The 16244-nt window shown below is 46.2% G+C and overlaps 1 protein-coding gene across 3 annotated transcripts in view; it reads right to left on the reverse strand.

Moving 5' to 3' along the window:
- Window positions 1-15394, reverse strand: part of PRDM1 (PR/SET domain 1) — a 112589-nt gene extending 97195 nt beyond the window's left edge. For 2 of the 3 annotated variants that reach the window (XM_019287809.3, XM_019287814.3), the window contains exons 1-3: window positions 4625-4957; window positions 4428-4521; window positions 3654-3691 (exon numbers count right to left, since the gene is read on the reverse strand). The gene's annotated coding sequence lies outside the window, so the exon portion shown is untranslated. Of the gene's footprint in view, window positions 1-3653; window positions 3692-4427; window positions 4522-4624; window positions 4958-15129 lie in introns of those variants that run through there. The other variant, XM_019287818.3, reaches the window with a different exon arrangement.
- Window positions 15395-16244: the final 850 nt, after the last annotated feature.

The raw sequence follows: 16244 nt of genomic DNA on the forward strand, positions 1-16244 counted from the left end.
AGCCAAAAAGGACACTCACATCATCTGGCGTAAGTCAGTCGTGCCTCTGCAGACTTCAGTGGAGATTCACTGATTTACGCCAGTTGATGTTTTGGCCCAACGGCTTCACAGAAGATACTATCGATTAAATGTGTGTTCTATTCTGATTAAAAGCTTCTCTTGCCATCACAGCACATCTTGCCCCAGCTGGAAGCCACTCTGGCATTTTTCTTTTTGCCAGAAAGCACCCTATAGGCAAATTCCAAAATCATAATAATAATTAAAAAAAAAGAAGTATGCATAAATTGTCAACTACTGTTTGCTATTATTTATAATTTTTTGGCACATACAGACATGCCAGGCACTTTACAGAAAATACTTTGACAATTCCCTTCCCTGAAGAGCTTAAAAGACAAGGGCTAGTCCATTCTGCAAACACAGGGCACTGCTTTACCAAAAATTCTTCCAGTTACTTCAGTGGCATTCCTCACAGTAGTAAGACTGTGCTTATTACGCATGCTGGTAATTTCAGGTCTCAAGTGAAGAACATGGCAAACAAGAGAGGATAAAAGACAAAGATATTTTATAGAGAAATGTTTCAGATGCACTACATTCATAAAGCTTTCTGAACCTGAACACTTTTTCTGTGCATTTAATGTGCCTAGTTTTCACAAAAAAACCCCCCAAACAAACCCAAATCAACCAACCAAAAAAAAAAAAAAAACCACCAAAAAACCAACCCCAAAACCCCACCCATAAAAACCCAACCCTTTGAGGCTTGTAATTTTTCAAGTACACGATGTTTAGCATGTGGTTTCTACTGTGATACAGTGTAAACGAAGAAATCCTTAGCATAGGGTTAATAAAAAAGTGGAATTGGGAATGGTGGTAACAATTCTGGGGAAGTAACACCCATATGGTTTCAAGCATGGACACAAGCCCTACACAGAGTAGTACAACTGCAGACCCTGACAAGATTTCTGCCCAGCCTTCAAAGTAAAAAGAAAAGTGGAACACGGGGCCAGCTGTGGAACTGAAAAAGCTATCAGGTTTGAGGAGGGCTGCAGGGAAAAAAAAGAAAGTTAAGCATTAGCTTAACAATGAAGATCACTTTTAACTTCACATCCTGAGTATTGGAAAGCCACTATTGTAATTTCAGAGCATCCAAAAAGGAGGAGTGACCTATCAACTCAATTAAAAACATTTCTAGGAATACTTGATGATGTGAAGGCACAGTATCTTTCCAAATATTACTTGAAACCAATAAGTATTTAGTTTTAATGAAAAGGGCAGATCCATAGTGCCAAAGAGTGACCAAAATTAACGTATTCGTTATACAGTGAATTTATACATAAAGGCACATTCCCTTCTTTGCCCCATTCTCCGGGCCACAGGTAACATTTCATTACTACCTCAGGTTGGGTCATTCACTTTGACAAAAGCTAACACTTTAATAACTTTTGGTGTGACTGTGATATGATTGGAGACACAAAGTTAAAAAAAACCCAACCTGTTAGAATTCTTCAGGCTTTCAGGAAAGTACTATTATTTATCTATTGTTACTTTTAAGACATAGGTAGTATCTTTTTAGCTTTCACTAGTCTCAAAGGAATGAATTTTGCAAACAAAGCCACAAGAAACAAAATCTGTGATGACAATTCTCATTCATGTATTCATTTTCAAAAGCACAATCTTGACCATTAAGAAGAGCATTTCCAAACTTGTCAGTTAAACACAGAGCACTGGATTTCCATCACAGTCACAAGATTTAAAACACGTTATTATTAGGTGCTTTAGCAAACTCTTAACAGCTGCTGAGAACATGAGCATTTCTACAGCTTTTGGCAAGATCTAGAAGGTTTGAAAATCAAGAAGATGAGATCCAGCAAAGATATTTTTAGGATCAAACCTTTCAAAAAAAAAAAAAAAAAAGTCATAAACTAAGCAATCATACATGCAATTTGCAGTTAAACTGTCAATTGTATTACTCTGCCTCTTCTTCTGTAGTTATATGTTATGCTGTAATCTTTTAATTTGACAAGGGGAAAAGTTGGTATGATTACCAGAGGTACTCAAAGAACTTTCAAATTGCCATTGTGAAACAGCTGTTTACCAGTGTGCGTATTTCTGAAATTGTATTTGCTGCTCTTTAAAGGTTACTGATTTCGCATTGAAGTTGATGGAATGATCTTTTTCACTTCCATCCTAAATGCTTTACAAGAGTTACAGAGTGTTTTAATTTGTTATATTTGTTACACTGGCTTACCTAACTTATGTAAAATTGTTTCCTCTTTTGAAGTGTTTTATAAAAATTCATTTGAAGGATGCAGTGTCCCACATAAATTTATTACTACAGAAAAACTTTTAAAAAATTACACTGCTAGCAATAGAATCCACGAGAACACTTCAAGTTTAGAAATACTTTTCAGATAATCTATTTGGTTCTTATTTATCTGAAAGAAATCACATATTTAGAGGAGAGAGGTATATTTTACAAATTCTTGTACTCCATCTGGAACTAGCATATTTACCAATCTGTGCAAAAGAGAGTTCGTCTGAACATGAGAGCTAGGGACTCCACTTAATTTGTCATCTGTGATTATCACTTGGAAGTCACTGAGTTTATTAAAGACAACTACTGTGTGATAAGGACAGTAGAGACACTATTAACCATGTCATTTAAATTGCTTGAGCTGGCATTGTGCCCAAGTCCTTCAGATCCGTGTATCAACACACTTGTTGCTGGCAAGGACTCATTTAAGGGGGGAGACAAGGAACTCCCTCTCCAAATTGAGTATGCTGTACAGATTTCTACAGTAATTCATGAGAATAAGCAGTATTACTCAGTCTTTGTATTTTTGATTCCTAGACGGGAGAACAACAAAACAATGACAAACAAGTGAAAAGCTCTATTCCTACTAAGAAAAAAAGAAAAAGGGGAAAAGCATTTTTTTCAATTTTCACTTAAAATTACTTGAATTTGCATTTTACAAGCATATTTTACTTGTAACTGCAATGCTGACAAACTAACAGAGACACCCCACTCAATCACTTGCTCTGCCAAATTTTATGATCCCATATCTCTCCCACCCTTGCCTCCTCCACAGGATCTCCTGCTTTCACTTCATTAAGCCTGTAGGAAGGAGAAAACCTCTGGTGACTGGGCATAGTTTATCTGCAAATCTACTAAGAGTAACTTTATTTCACTTCTGGCAAGAACCGTGCCACAAAATAACCACACGACATTTGGAAAAGATGCAATTAAGAAGATAATTTTCCCCCCAATTTATACCAAAATAAATATAACATCTTTGTTGGAAACAGCCTACATGTTAATTTAGGCATATTGTTTCCACTGTAGAGAACAGAAACTTTTTCATTGTACTCTTCTGTTTTCCTAAGCTATGTCCTGATTAAGAAAAGAAAGACTATCCTGGTTTTGGAAGGGAGGAATTCATTAGCTTAACAAGCATCTCAGTGTGTAAAAGCAGCCGATCTCTTCGCTAAAAAATCCTGTGCTTCCCAATATGCACACCGTGTCCAGCAACAACTCGACAGTCTCCTGTTTATCACTTCCCAGCACGAGCGTGCTGGCTCTGTGGGCCTGAGCAAGAGCCCAGGTACTCACAGTACACGTGGGCAGGATGTAAGTGCCAGGGAAGAGGCTCTCTTACCTTCCACAAACTGTCCTTCGCCGTGTTCAGATGAAGATCTGGAAACACAAAATCCAAACCCCCTAAAGTAAGGGCACAACCAGCAGCTAGCCACACTTCCCTGCCGCCCCCCGCCCCCCTGCCCCACGCCCTCCAGACCACTTTCCCACCGCTTGCACTGCAAACAGCAACTTTCCCGTGGCATTTATTTTTTACTGGTGAGCCATAAAATCGCCTGCTTGTCCAATTAATGCAAGCATCATTATTTTCATTTACCTTTCACCATCTCCACTGAAGGAAAGAAAAGGGAGGGAAAACAGGAAAAAAAATGCATAAAAGAAGCTTCAGAAACATGCGTTTCAACTCATTTACGAGCCCAGATAAAGGTTAATAGTTAAGCTCCTTCCTTTCCCTCCCGATTATTGATGCCCTTCAAGAAATGAAATATTTTTTGTGCTCATTTAGCAGAGGCTAGACAAACTGTCAACATCTCCACTTTATTTACGGGTTGAGCAAGAGCAGTTCCTCAGACATCAACATTTTTTACGTTAATCCTGGAGAGAATCCACTTCTCTAAAACTACAAAATTTGCCAACTTCTGTAGTATTTATTTTTAACGAACGAGAGCAAGAGCCTTGAGCTATCCTCCGCTGAGGAGGGGAAGGGGGAAAGTGCAGCTCCACTCTCCCAACTTTAAAGCGCTTTCCCCCTCCTTCCCACACCACTCAGTCCCTGATCACTCTCTATCCCACCACCCCCTTCCACCCCCAAAAATCTCCCCTCCCGATCCCCCACCTGCTCCACGTCCAGTGGGATTTCAAGGGAGGAAACAAAATTTGCCAAGTGGTTCCTTTTGGGCGACTTCTTCAACCCGTCTGGAGATTTAAACCTGAAAAACAAACACCTCTATTGAATGCAAACTAAGCTTTGGGGGTTGCCGAGTTAATTCCTCGGCAGACAGCTACTCTCAGTGTCTGGTTACACAAACATACCTACAGACAGGTTGGAGGGGAGTCCCTCAGAAACCAAGGAGAGGCGAAGGGAGGAAATAAAATCAAAATAGGCAGAAAGGTTGGAGTGGGGGACTCAGGAGGGCAGCGGGGTAAGTAGGCTGGAGAGAAGGACGATACGCAGCTGGAGACAGGTTTAATACTCGGCAGGAACAGGGAGACTCCAAGCAAGGGCCGATGCGGGCAGGGTCTGATACCCCAGAGGTCTCGACTAGGGATGGGGGGAAGGGAGGGGGTGTCCTTTTGGGTGGCGGTGATAACAACTTTTTACAGACAGCCTAAATAAAACAAAGGAAGGCACAAACCCGGCCGAGCGCCGAGGCGCGGGCGAGGAGCGGGCTGCTCCGGGGGCGGGCGGCTCCGCGCCCTCCTCACCGGCACCTCCTGCCCCGGCCGTGCCCCGCGGGCCCTCGCCGCCACCCCGCTCACCCTTACCTGCCGCTGCCCCCGGGCCGCCCGCGCCCGCCGGCCGCCGGCCCCTCGCACCATCGCGCCGGGCACAAAGGGGCGGCGGGGCAGGGCCGCGCCGGCAGCCCTGGGAGGTGCGGTGGTAAGAGCAGCGGTGCGAGCGCTGACAGCCGCGGCGAGCAGGGAAATTGAAAAAAAAAAAAATTAGTTAAAAGGAAAAAAAAGAGGTGGAGAGACGACCACCCTAATAAACCGCCGTGATCATGCCGGGGAGGCGAGTCCCTCCTCCCGGGAGCAGCGCTGCGGGGCGCGCTCCTGCCCTGCCCTGCCCTGCCCTGCCCTGCCCTGCCTGAGGGGGACGCGGCGGAGGGGAGGGGAGGGGAGGAGGGGGAACCGCCCGCCCTGCCCGGCCCGGCCCGGCCCGGCCCGGCCCGGCCCTACCCGGCCCGGCCTCCAGGGACAGGCGCGAGTGCGGCTGCGGAGGGAGATGCCGGCGGTGCGGGATGCGGGGAGGCGGCGCGGGGCACCGCAGCCCTCAGAAATCATCCACGCACACACCCCCGCCTCCCGTCGCTCGTCCCCCGTGCGGCCGGGCTGCTTCCCGGCTGTCACATGGCTCCTGCCGCCACCCCCAAAAGGGTTTCGGGAGTCGCTTCACTTTCACTTTGGCCCCGCCAAGGGGCTCCCGGGGGCCGCGGCGCCTGACAGGAGCTCTCACAGCGAGGGGCTCACCCGCTGCCCCGCGCCTTTCCCCGGCTCCCGAGGGGGATGAGGGGCAGAGCTCAGCCCCCTCCGCATCCCTTGTCAGGGTGCGGGGCCGCCCTGGGGCCCGCTGCAGCGGGGTGTTGTTGGGAGCGTCTCTGCTCGTGTCAACCTTCCTTTCGCGTTTTAAGCAGGAAAAAAAAAGGAGAATAATAAAAATACAGCCGGGTCCGTGGGAGCTCCGGGCTGGGGAATTGCATGCAGCGCGGCAGCAGAGGGGTGTGGCAGGGGGACTGGTAGGAGCGGGGCATTTGAGAGCCACAGACAAGGACGCTTGCTCTCTTTTCTGGTGGGACTGATCCCATATGCGTCCTGCCCACCCCTGCAACCTGCTTGATCCCTTATGTCAGTCTATCTAAAGGAAGTGGTGAAAATCCCACTGGAGAGACAAAGTCATGCCTTGCACAGGGAGGGTGTCCTTGAGCAATATTCATCGTCTGTCATGGTGACGTGGAGGTGCCTCTGTGGGACCTTTCCATGCTGCCCACTAACACACTCTGCACCCACACCTATGGACACAGACTTCTTAATACCCCACTAACAGCAAGCCCAGTGTCCCACAATGAACACCAGGGATGGATCCGGTCCAGCAGCATTATTTTTGAGCTCAGAATAAACATTTCCAGGATGGGAGGCGTGCTCCATATAACTATATCAGATGCTGTTGCATCCCGGCTTCATTTTGAAAGAGCCATTAAGAAGGAAAAGGGAGTTACAACTTCTATCTTGCTGCCCTCTTCTACTGTAGGCACCCTGCTGTTATGGACATGGCCCTCCTGTAGGAAGTATGCGATTTTCCATGAATATCCCTGGTCTTAATGTTGATGCCATTGAGGGGAGAGAGCCAGAAAAGAGCAGTAGCCTCCTCCAGAGGACCTCTCCATGTGCCTCCTGTGAAATGCCCATCACCTATGCTTGTGGGTGGGTGGGTGGGTGGTCATTAACCACTCAACGGAACTTGCAGCTCCCAACACTTCCCGAAAGACACAGCCACACTTACTGCACTAATTATGGCTACACGTGCCCTGCGCAGAGACAACCTTGTGCTGAGTGAGTCAACTGGCATTATGTCCTGGCTTTTATGTAAGCTCTTTCACTCTGGCCTTCCCTCAACAGTCATCAAACATGGCACAACACATGTTCATAATTTTTAATGAGCTGGCCTGTAACCACCTTCACCCAAGCCCCTGTCACGAGCACAGCAGCAATCCCTTGGTTTTCTTGAGGCTTGGCTGATGCTGGTGCCAACAATCAGGCTGCACACGCTGTGAAGCACTAGCACATGCTCATGCTTGGTTCCTCTGCACCTCAGCCTGCTCTCCCCAAATGTCTGACATGTTTTACTCAGCATGAACAAGAAAAATATAATTACAGTGGGGTTTGGGGTTTTTATTTTCAGTGCACAACTAGATAAAAGATTACCACACAGAATATACATTCCAGTGACAACAAACAAAGTCCCAGCACCACACATTTTAGTATTCTGTCATGAGGTTTCTGGTTCTGCACTACAACCGTTTGCTTTGAGATTCACTGTTAAATGCAACAAAGACCACTCTGACGTTTGTGTTTGTGTTTCTTCTTTTTTTTTAGTATTTATCATAAGGCAACAAGAAGCAGTAATAAATCAGACCGTGAACAAATGCTCTCTAAAAAACCACCCAGTTCATGGCATGTTATTCTGAGTATTTGCTAACTTGAAAACTGTCATTTGAGAATATTTCATATTCCATAATATTCATTATCTTTCCTAATTTTTCAATTACAAGGCAGAATTTGACCCCTTTTATCCATGTTTTTTTCTGCTACAAACCGCCATGAAGTCAAGAGCACTTGAGAAGAAGCTACTGCTAACTGGCAAAATATGGCAGAATCTGTCCCCAGTTACATAGCTCCATTCTCTCACCCTGTCTCCACTGACAGCATGCTCACCACTCAGGAACAATGGCCTGAAAGTTAAGAAAGAAAACATTTTACAGTAAGTGAAATACAGGGAAACAATAGCCTAATTTACCAAGTAAGAATAGTGAGATATCATCCCTGAAAAGAGTCAAGCATAATCCAGATAGGAGAGAGTGAAGAGATGATCAGGCAGTCATCCAGGCATCCAGGCCTATCTTCTGATGCTGCCCAAAGATTAAATCTGTCCTTACAAAGCAAAGCAAGGACCTGGAATAATGTTATCTTACCTCTCCTTCCCTTCCCCCCCCCCCTCCCCCCTACATTTTTATCAAGCTCTTTTATCTTTGGATGCTTGGAAAACAAAAAGAAAAGGGCAGAAAGTACAGAAAGTGAGAGGAAGGAACATTATTGTTGGGTTTTTTAATTTAAAAAGAGGGACGAATTTATTTAGATGTTGTCACATTTTAATCACAGGGCATTTTAATTTAAATATGTGCAATTAAACGAAATCAGTTGTACCGACAAAAGTCTAGAATTAAAGGAATATCAAGTTAAGTGTCCATCAAGTGTCCATGATGGTTTAAGCAAATTGGATGACTTTGTTTCTTGGCTTTTTTCAACATCAAAAAAGGAGTCTCAAGCAAGTGAAACACATTTTTAAAATCAACTGACTAAAAGGCTTTCCATCCTCAAAATTACAGGGAGGAGTGCTGCCCAGCAGAAAAAAAATTTCAATAATCAATAGCAGAATAATCCGAGGCAACCAACCTGCATTTGCATGTCAGGGTACACAGAGAACATCTTCCAGGGTGCTGAGGTGTGAAGGGAGGAATGAGCAAATTCAAAGCTATCCCTTTATGTAGCTTTCACAATATTCTGATTTACCAACGTTTGTAAGCAAAAGAACAGGAGGAAAAGATAAATTAAAATGTATACCTGGCACACATTTTTGTTTACAAACACTTGAAAACTCTGTTTGTGATTTAAGTAGTTCTAAGGTTATTTATGTTAATGGTATGCATGAGTCTAAATGGCATCCTGTTCTGAAAAAAGAGCTGAAGGAAAAGTGCTTTGGGGCAGTCTACACCCTTTTTTGTCCTTCGGCCATAATGACAACTGAAATGGAGGAAATGTGACAAAAGTGTGGTGCTGTGTAAGGTAGGCTGGCTGGATTAAATACTGTGTGGAACGGTAGTCTTCCACCCTGGGAATTAGGAAGAGCTTTCTCTTCCTGAACTAGGCAGACTTCCTATAAGCTTGGGCAGGATATTTTGCTTTACTTTTTCTGTACAAGGTTAATAATATTTCTCTATAAAGCAGTCCACTGTGTCCCAGTGATTGCAAGCATGGTTGCTTTCAGGTTTGTAACCTGCTTCAGCAATCCCACATTGAAAGTATTTGATTCAAGGTGGTGGAGTGTGGTTAAGAAATTTCAATCAGCAGAGTATTTGGTATTGAAGCTCAGTCTCTACTGAGGGAGAAATTACTGCATTAGAATCCTGGAAATTTGCTGCTTATTTTCCTTTTAAGCTTCAAATAACTTGAATTTACTGATGGTATTTTCTTTCAGGGTACGAAGCCCCTGCTCTTTTTTCCTCTTGCCTAGAAGAGATGGGTGTTTGGAAGGGCAAAGAAATATTGTTGCAGGTCTGTAAGGACAGTTGATGAGTATCAGTGGTTGCTGTCAGCTTTATTTAATTTGAGATTTTTAAAAAATTTGTTGAATCACTGTATTTGTCCAGAGTACTTAGAAGACTGGGTATACACGCACTATCTGATAGTGTGCAAGCTGCCCATATGTGGTAAACTAAAATTATTCTTACTAAATGTTAAAGAAAAAAAATAAGGGTGGAACTTTTCTCTTTGTAGTTTTAAAGAAATTTTACATTTCATGCTTGCATTATCTAGTTCCACTAAAACAAAATTCAAGTCCAAAACTGGTACACAAAGATTTCCTGTAGTGATTACTTGAATTGGAAGAGAAAGTCAAACTGACTCTGCCACATATGAAGACCCAGACAAATATTCATGATTATCATTTTGAATAGGGTGAAGAGGTAATGGTTTACACATTCCATATTATTATTTAGGCAGTGGGTTTAATATATTCAAAAGTTTCCCAGTCCCAGCTTCAAAAATCTGGAGACTTAATATTTTTGTGCCGCTAAAATGAGACATCCTAATTCACATAGATGCCATAATAACATGAAGAAAAGGGTAGAACTTTATTTGATTTGTCCTACTTAATATTTTAGTGCCATATTCAGTAGTTCTATTCTGTGAATTCTGTTCAAGACTTGCTGCTAGCAAGCTGGACTAAAAGCTGTCCAGGAAAGAAAGCTGCCTCCAGAGAGAGAGGTTTAAAAATATGGTAATGGTCATACTAGCTCAATCCAAGGTGTGTTCAGTCTCAAATTATGACTACTAGTGGCTACTTCTGGGGAAGATGCAAAAAATGCCAAAAATAACATTTCTAGATTAATCATGTTTCTTCCTAAACATTCAGTTACTTAGGCTTAGAGATGAAGGTTTGTTTTACTTCCAAATGTGATAATGTAAAAATATTATTATTTTCATTTGAGAGTATAACTCTTTCTCTCCATCTATATATTTTTCTTTTAATGCCATCAAGACCCTGCTTTTAATGGCATCTGATGACAGCGTTCCACAAGTTAACTCTCCCTTGTGCAGAAAATTCCTAAGATCTCTTTTCCATTTCCTCTTGTCTTGTTTATATATTACTCATACAAGTCATGAGGGCCAAGAAGTTCTTAATCTATCTTCTCTTACACCCATTTTATTTTACACATCTGTGTTATTCATCTTACCCTCTGATTATCCCATACACCCCAAAGCAGCCAGTAGTCTTTTCAAACATCAGTGTTGTGTAGATCATGGACAATTCATGGTGCATTTCCCTGAGCCATTATATTTTGCTCTTTTCTTTTTGAGATCTTATTTCTGGCAGGGGCTTCCCGCTGATCTACATGATGACAAAGCTTATGTAAATCTTTCTCCCACGCCTGCCTCCCCTTTCCATTGCTATCCAATATTTAATTAGCTTCCTTTACTGTCGCTGCCCTTTGACCAGAGGTTTTCACTGTATTATCCACAGTGATGTCCAGATTTCCATCCTGAGTCACTAGAATAAATTGAGAAGCAAATCAGTGAATGTGTTCTTCAAATCTTATGTCGTTTAACATTTCCCGAGCTGTTACCCATTCTTGTGTCTGCCCTGGGCCTCTTTGAAATTCCTCTCAGTCTGTCAAGCTTTTGGCCAAAGTAACCACTTGAACCAGTTGATACGGACACCACTTAGCTGAGTTGCACTTATCCTCCTTTTGCCTGCCAGACTGTGGGCAGACTGGGGTTACTCAACTGAGTTTAGGAAAGAAAGTGAAGGAGAGTTGGATGCTTGGGCCATCTCTGTGTAAAAGGGCCAAACTTTCATCTCCTGATTATGTTTTTCCTCATTAAAGGAAGGTCCCTCGTGCCTCCTCTGTGGAATGAGATTGTAGAAGCAGTGCATTTGCAGTCTTTTGTGCTGCTTGTTTGAATCTGCTTATCAGCAGACAGACCATGGCTTTTGGAAACAATACTGTTTTTAGCAGAGGGCACACCAAAGCAGGATCTTTTACTTGTTCAAAAATGGCCTTAAGTATCAGAAATACTAGAAGCGATTAAACAACTCTTTTCCCCTTCTCTGTTTGGATATATCTACTACAGGCACAGGGAAGAGCCCCTTCCCTCTGGATTACTGTTAAAGTGAGAGACATGGTTAAAAGGCTAATAAAAAATCAAGAAGTCATAAATACTAAGTGATTTTTAAGTAAATATGTGTGGGTTGGTTTTTTTTTCCTTCCAAAGGAATGCTCAGCTGTTAGTGTTATGTTTGACAGCTTGTAAAAAGGTGAGTTTTTGCTGAAGAGCAAGAACAGGTTGAAGAGAGACAAAGGCATGTTCTGAGATAAAGAAACCGAGAGGTATCTGCTCCACAGATTGAAGGTGTTGCATTACTCTGTGCAATGTCCAGAGAGGGAGAAATCTGCACGGCAAAATGGTCATAAAATACATTTTTGCAAAGAAGACAGGAAATGTTTCTGTCAAAAAAAACCCAAACCCAAAAAAACCACCCCCCACAACCAAAAACAACCCCAAAAACCAAACCAAAAAAAACACCAGTCCCTCTGATGCAGTTTTCCCATCTGGAGAAACAAAGCAAGACAGATCTCTCCCTGCTCTCAAACTACACATCTCAAAACCAGCCCAGTGCCTTGAGGCAGCAGTTTCAGAGCCAGAGCAGGGCACTGTGTCCTGGGCCCTTGTGCGCTGAGGCTGTGGGACACGCTCCCAACCCTGCACGTGCTGGGACAGCTATGGCATCTTAACCAAGACAGGGCAATCAGTAGCCCAGCTCTGAGCTTGCTATAAGATCATGGTTCATTTAAGTATGTAACTCAGAGGTCACTGCGTTACCTCTGAGAAAAAACACTTGCTGTCTCATTCTTCCCTCAGGGTTTATTGCCAGCGTGATTATATTTTCAGGAGTGACAGGGAGGCCCTGAGCTATAAATCTAAGGGAGATAGAGAGTGAGCTGATTATCAGACACCTCCTTCACCACTCCAAAGTCAATAACCTCAGCATCTCACAAGGTTACTTTCTGGAGGAAAACAATCTCTCAGCCAGACTCTGTTTGCATCTGCTGAATTGTATTCAGTCTGTCTTCTCAACAGCTGGGAAATCAATAGCTTGCCCACCATCCCAGAGCTCAAACAACACAATCTTTTCTACTAGTGAGGAGGCTCAGGTGGCACTAGGATTAGGTGAATTGGGTTTGAAAAGTGATTTAGGAGGAAAGTAAGTGCTTGCTTGAAGGAAGGTCTCTGTTCCCCACTCCCAAAATCCAGCATATATATCTCTTCCCCCTGGAAGCATGGGAGCCCTTTTCTTTGAACCCCCACAAATAATTTTGAGGCTTTTTAATGACGAGGTAGCCACTAGATACTATACAAAACGTTACATTTAGGACAATCCAAGGAATATATCAGCAGCTTCCCGGAATCTCCTTTTCACCCCGGGGGGTAAGTTTATTTACAGAAAGTTAGTTTTACTTTACCCCAATGGCAAGTGGTAAACTCAGCCGATAATAACAAGTCATTTATTTGGCTTCTGAGAAGCTGCTTGCAGATGGGAATCGGTTTTTATAAACCATGTATGGAGGGACACATTTGAAGCAGCCCCGGTGAATGTCTCCCAGCGCTGCCGGGCCGGTGAGAAGCGTCTGGGCTCGGCTCGGCTCGGTCACCTCCCGCCCTTCCCGCCTCCGGCACCGCGACGCCGAGGAGCGAGTTGACTCCTGCCAGCGAACATAAACCCCGTGCCGAGGGACTTCATGTTTTATCATAAATTCTCGCGCTTTACAACACACTTTAAAGGGACTTTCTTTCCTTTCACATAAATCCCCGGGAAGAACAAGAAAAAGAAAAAAAATGATGCCCACCCTCCTTCCCGACACCCCGCCCGGGCGTATTTCCCGAGCAGCAGGGTCGTCCCGCCGGTGGCTGATTCACCAAGCAATTCCCTGTTTTCTGTGCGCGCTGCAGAGCGGTCAAAGCCCAAGGCCGTGTCGGTAATCCCGCCAGCGGCTGGTGCAAGGGGAAAGAAAAATAGCCTCAGATCCGGCTGGGCAGTAGCGAAACCGCGCCGGCGACCGCTCCGCTGGCCGCAGCGCCCGACAAGGGCCCGACGGCCGGTGGGCAGCGGGCCTGGCACGGCGCGGGTGACAGGGGCCGCCGGGGCGGCGGCGCTCCCCAGTCCCACCTGCGAGATGCGCCCCGGTGCTGCCGCGGCGCAGAGGGGAGGATCGATTAACGCCGCGCTAATGACCCCTCAGCTTTCGCACACCCCTCCTTTCAGCAGTCCCCTCTGCGGTCCCGATCCGCGGCGGACACGACCGGCCCGGCCCGCCTGCTGCTCGGCGCACCTGAGCGGCCCCGGCGGGGCGAGCGGCAGCAGCAGCTCTGCCCGCCCGCCCCGGGGGCTCCGGAGCTGCAGCGTTCCCCCGGCCAGCGCGGAGCAAACAGGGGCGGGTCTCCACCACCCGCCCCTCGGCAGCACTGAGAAAACTACGTTATTCCTAGCGTGTGCTCTTTTTCTTCTTTTTATTTTTCCTCTTTTTTCCCCCCGTTTTTCCCCCTCATGCACGACCGAAGTGCTCCGACGATGAGTGCGATTTAAATTTGAGCTCCGCCGCAGTTCTGGCACTATCAAACCACATTCATTTTCACATCCTTCCCAAAATTTTTGCCGTGGTTCCCTCGCTGCAGTTTGCGTAAACAGCTTTACTGTGTAACTATCGGGAAACATAAATACACGGAAATAAATAATAGCCCGGCAATCGGAATGAATATCCCAGGGCAGAGCGGGCAAAGGAGAGCAGAAAGTAGAGAGTATCTCCCAGAATGTGTATTACGTTTTGGTATTTGCTTTTTTTTTTTTTTTTACCTCACTCTGCTTGCGGGGAAAATTTAATTAAAATAAAGGTATTTTTTTCCCCCTTGTTTGATGTATCTTGCTCGCGTAACAGCAACGTCTCGAAGAAAATAAAGCAGACAGATTCGGGCGCCGCTAATTAGAAAGCAACGAATGCTGGCATTTAATAAACATTTGAGTGCCCGATGGTGCAGAAGGAGCCAGCGGAGGGGCGTCGGTTTCCGAGTGCCGCGGGACCAGCGCCGAAACGGCTCCGCGGGACGGGAATTAACGCGGTTGTCCCCGCTGGGCTGCGGAGCGGAGCACGGAGTCGCGACGCGGGCAGAGAACCCTGCCCACCTCTCGCCTCCAGCTCCCTGCCTGAGCACACTCTCCGCAGGGCGCCGTGAGAGCCGGCGGGACATCCGCGCTGATTTATCCGCGGGAGGGATCCAGCCCTCCCCTCCCCTGCTCCGGATTTCTCGGGGGTCTGCGCTGCTGCCCGCCCGGCCGCGCACCCTTTCTCTCCCCCGCCAGGCTCCCGTCCTTGCTGCGGGTGGCCGGCGACAGCTCCGCGCACCCCCGCGGCTCCCCGCTCCGGGGCGCGGGGCGGCGAGGAATAGGCAGGGGCCGCGCAGCTGTTGACAGACAGAAAGCCTCGATCTCCCAACCCGTCCTCGATCCATCTTCGCGGGATGGCAGTGGGCAGCCCCAACAGATTAAAGTAAAAGGCTTTGTCACTGCTGAAAAGACGAAGTTGAGAGAGGAGGGGGGAAGAAAGCGAGGTCTGATGATGAGGAGTAGCGTGGGAGGGAAATCACCTGGCGATCAAGCTGTGAGGGGAGTTAAATATGCATCCATCCATCTATCCAACCATTCCGCTGCCACCCCCCAGTGCTTCCCCCTTGTGCACCCACAGCAGTGTTGAGAAGTTGGGACCCACCTGGGGAAGGTGCAGCGCGGCCACAGGTGTGCGGTGCAGAACGGCGTGGAGCGGTGTAGACCAGGGAGGAGAGCTAAGGACAGCCGGAGTGGGGGTGAGGGTCTTGATCTGCCTGTACACCCCCGGCACCAGTGGCCTCCATGGATGGAGCGTGGGTCAGGACCAGGGTGGGTGCAGTTTCCCCCGTCAGCAGAACCCTGGGCGGTGTGAGGAGCTGGCAAGGGAAGGGTTGCCCCGCTTGAATTACACTGGCTTTGCTAGTCCAACAGAAGGGACTGCAGCAAGTGGGGAAACGAGAGCCAGCTGAGCACTCCTGCCAGCCTTGTTGGGGCTGAACTTGAGGTCAGTGGAGCGCAAAACTCCTCCAGGGAAGGAGGAAACAAATGTTCATGGATCGGGTATCGACAAACTTGAACAAGTGGGAGGGAGAGGAGGAGAAGGGACAGTCAGAGCTGCCTTCATAAAACTGTAAACAGTGGTGTTGGGACAGAGTTGAAAGGAAATTGCCTGGCAGCTGCTTGGAGTTTCCCTACGATGTGCTGGCCCTAGTGAGAGACGAGAGAGCCCTTTACTGGAAATGTGAAGTCCCCCCACCCCCGGGAACTGCATCCTGTGGCAGAAGCTGGCCATCCCCTCGCAGGTTCCCCTCCGGGTTACAGTCAGGCTGGTGGGGAGAAGCTGGAGAGAAGAAATCTCGTCACTGCTGATTCAGGCCTTCACACGGGGACACAATGCACTCCAGTGTGAAGGCCCTCGCAGCTCCTCCTCCTGCCAGGCGAAAGGTGACTGCCCCTTCCACAGGCTGCCTCTCTGTTCAGGTACTTATTAAATTGGCCCAGTCTGCTGGCAAGGAGAGAACTTCCCATTGATTTTTACAAACTGTGAAACCTTAAGCCTGTATCAGGTGATGAGAGAGAGGGGGAGATCAGGCGGTTTCAGCACTTGCAAATCTCTTCATTTCATCACTTTAAAAAGGAATTTTTATCTCCAACCATATTGAAGATAAATGATCTATTAATAACAATAAAAGAGAGTTTGAAGCAGAGAGACCCAGGTATTAAGTTTTTTTTAATGGACTTCTGGTTTAGGATTGATTTTCTGAACAATGCTTCTGC

This window comes from Corvus cornix, chromosome 3, assembly GCF_000738735.6.
Source record: "Corvus cornix cornix isolate S_Up_H32 chromosome 3, ASM73873v5, whole genome shotgun sequence".
In the NCBI taxonomy this organism is placed as follows: domain Eukaryota; kingdom Metazoa; phylum Chordata; class Aves; order Passeriformes; family Corvidae; genus Corvus; species Corvus cornix.